Below are 3,557 nucleotides of genomic sequence, written 5' to 3'. Positions count from 1 at the left end.
TATCCCAAAGTCGCAGCTGATTCCTGCGACGCGTCTGCTCTTCCTGGGCATGATTCTGGACACAGAACAGAAGAAGGTGTTTCTCCCGGTGGAGAAGGCCCAGGAATTGTCATCTCTGGTCAGGGACCTCCTGAAACCAAAACAGGTGTCGGTGCATCACTGCACGCGAGTCCTGGGAAAGATGGTGGCTTCTTACGAAGCAATTCCCTTCGGCAGGTTCCATGCAAGGATTTTTCAGTGGGATCTGTTAGACAAATGGTCCGGATCGCATCTTCAGATGCATCGGCTGATCACCCTGTCCCCAAGCGCCAGGGTGTCTCTGCTGTGGTGGCTGCAGAGTGCTCATCTTCTCGAGGGCCGCAGATTTGGCATACAGGACTGGGTCCTGGTGACCACGGACGCAAGCCTCCGAGGATGGGGGGCAGTCACTCAGGGAAAGAACTTCCAGGGACTGTGGTCAAGTCAGGAGACTTCACTACACATAAATATACTGGAACTAAGGGCCATTTACAACGCCCTGAGTCAAGCAGAGCCCCTGCTTCAGAACCAACCAGTGCTGATTCAATCAGACAACATCACGGCGGTCGCCCATGTAAACCGACAGGGCGGCACAAGAAGCAGGACGGCGATGGCAGAAAGCCACAAGGATTCTCCGATGGGCGGAAAATCACGTGCTAGCACTGTCAGCAGTGTTCATTCCAGGAGTGGACAACTGGGAAGCAGACTTCCTCAGCAGGCACGACCTACACCCGGGAGAGTGGGGACTTCATCCAGAAGTCTTCACGCAGATTGTAAACCGTTGGGAACGGCCACAGGTGGACATGATGTTGCCCCGCCTCAACAAAAAGCTAAAAAAATATTGCGCCAGGTCAAGGGACCCTCAGGCGATAGCTGTGGACGCATTAGTGACACCGTGGGTGTACCAGTCGGTTTATGTGTTCCCTCCTCTTCCTCTCATACCCAAGGTACTGAGGATAGTAAGAGTAAGAACTATACTCATCGTTCCGGATTGACCAAGAAGAACTTGGTACCCAGAACTACAAGAAATGATCTCAGAGGAACCATGGCCTCTGCCTCTCAGACAGGACCTGTTACAGCAGGGGCCCTGTCTGTTCCAAGACTTACCGCGGCTGCGTTTGACGGCATGGCGGTTGAACGTCGGATCCTAACGGAAAAAGGCATTCCAGATGAAGTGATTCCTACGCTGATAAAGGCTAGGAAAGACGTGACAGCACAACATTATCACCGTATATGGCGAAAATATGTTGCTTGGTGTGAGGCCAGGAAGGCCCCTACAGAGGAATTCCAGCTGGATCGATTCCTGCACTTCCTACAGTCAGGAGTGACTATGGGCCTAAAATTAGGATCCATAAAGGTCCAGATTTCGGCCCTATCTATTTTCTTTCAGAAAGAACTGGCTTCACTGCCTGAAGTTCAGACGTTTGTTAAGGGAGTGCTGCATATTCAGCCCCCTTTTGTGCCTCCAGTGGCACCTTGGGATCTTAACGTTGTGTTGGGTTTCCTGAAATCCCACTGGTTTGAGCCACTTAAGACCGTGGAGCTAAAATATCTCACGTGGAAAGTGGTCATGCTATTGGCCTTAGTTTCGGCTAGGCGTGTGTCAGAATTGGCGGCTTTGTCTTGTAAAAGCCCTTATCTGATCTTCCATATGGACAGGGCAGAATTGAGGACCCGTCCCCAATTTCTCCCTAAGGTGGTATCAGCGTTTCATTTGTGGTGCCTGAGGCTACTCGGGACTTGGAGGACTCCAAGTTACTAGATGTAGTCAGGGCTTTGAAAATCTATGTAGCCAGGACGGCTGGAGTCAGGAAAACTGACTCGCTGTTTATCCTGCATGCACCCAACAAGCTGGGTGCTCCTGCTTCAAAGCAAACTATTGCGCACTGGATCTGTAACACGATTCAGCAAGCTCATTCTGCGGCAGGATTGCCGCATCCAAAATCGGTGAAAGCCCATTCCACAAGGAAAGTGGGCTCTTCTTGGGCGGCTGCCCGAGGGGTCTCGGCTTTACAGCTTTGCCGAGCTGCTACTTGGTCGGGTTCAAACACATTTGCTAAGTTCTACAAGTTTGATACCCTGGCTGAGGAGGACCTTGCCTTTGCTCATTCGGTGCTGCAGAGTCATCCGCACTCTCCCGCCCGTTTGGGAGATTTGGTATAATCCCCATGGTCCTTACGGAGTTCCCAGCATCCACTAGGACGTCAGAGAAAATAAGAATTTACTCACCGGTAATTCTATTTCTCGTAGTCCGTAGTGGATGCTGGGCGCCCGTCCCAAGTGCGGACTCTCTGCAATACATGTATATAGTTATTGCTTAACTAAAGGGTTATTGTTATGAGCCATCTGTTACTGAGGCTCAGTTGTTGTGCATACTGTTAACTGGGTATGGTTATCACAAGTTGTACAGTGTGATTGGTGTGGCTGGTATTAGTCTTACCCTGGATTCCAAATCCTTTCCTTGTTGTGTCAGCTCTTCCGGGCACAGTTTCCTTAACTGAGGTCTGGAGGAGGGGCATAAAGGGAGGAGCCAGTGCGCACCAGATAGTACCTAATCTTTCTTTTAGAGTGCCCAGTCTCCTGCGGAGCCCGTCTATTCCCCATGGTCGTTACGGAGTTCCCAGCATCCACTACGGACTACGAGAAATAGAATTATCGGTGAGTAAATTCTTATTTTATTTTTTTTCTATAAAAATTTACAATATATTAGCCGCCTGATCATCACAAGTTTAATGAGCAGGCAGGCTGCGGGCATTGGCGGCAGTGGCGGCATCGGACTGAGATGCGAATTAGTGGTGGAGTGCCGGGGCAGTTGATGTGTGGGCGAGTTTGTAAGGCGGTGACGGGGGTAGCGGGCATTGGCTCAGGGGCAGTAGCGGGCATTGGCTCAGCAGCGGTAGGGGTCATCGGCGGGATTCGGCGGACTTTATGGCTGCAGTGCCTCACCAGCCACTGACCTCACCGCACGCCACTGCCATTAGCACTGTTTTCCACGCAAGTGGTCATATTTTAACTGTTATTTTCATGTCTGTGATGTTGTGATGTCATGTTTACTGGTCCCCATGTGTTTACATCCGCAGCGGCCGCGACGCCCGGACACGGAGTGACGTCACTTCCGGATGACGGTGTTTGCCACACCCGGAAGTGCGGGTGCCGTGGGACGGGACGCCGCTGGCCGCAGCGGGGGCTTGCGGGCCTAGGGAAGGTAAGTTATTTAAGTGTTTTTTGCACTGCATGTCACACTTGTTTGCTGTGTCCTGAAGAAGGGAGTTTGACTCCCGAAACGTTGATGACCCACATTAAACCACGTTGATTACTTTGTGAAAGTCTCCGAGTGCCGCCTTTCATTGGTGCTATATATATATATATATATATATCTCCCAATAAGAAACAGCGGCACTCAAGGATTTGTGCAATCACAGACGTGTATTCAAGGTACACATAAAGCCAACGTTTTGGGGCTCACATGCCTCTTTGTCAAGGTGTGTAACAGTGTATAACAAAAAACAAATACCTTTTATCTAGAAGAAGCCCGCCAG

This window comes from Pseudophryne corroboree, chromosome 1 (assembly GCF_028390025.1).
Source record: "Pseudophryne corroboree isolate aPseCor3 chromosome 1, aPseCor3.hap2, whole genome shotgun sequence".
Taxonomy (NCBI): Eukaryota; Metazoa; Chordata; class Amphibia; order Anura; family Myobatrachidae; genus Pseudophryne; species Pseudophryne corroboree.
Note: the sequence above shows the minus strand (reverse complement) of the source record.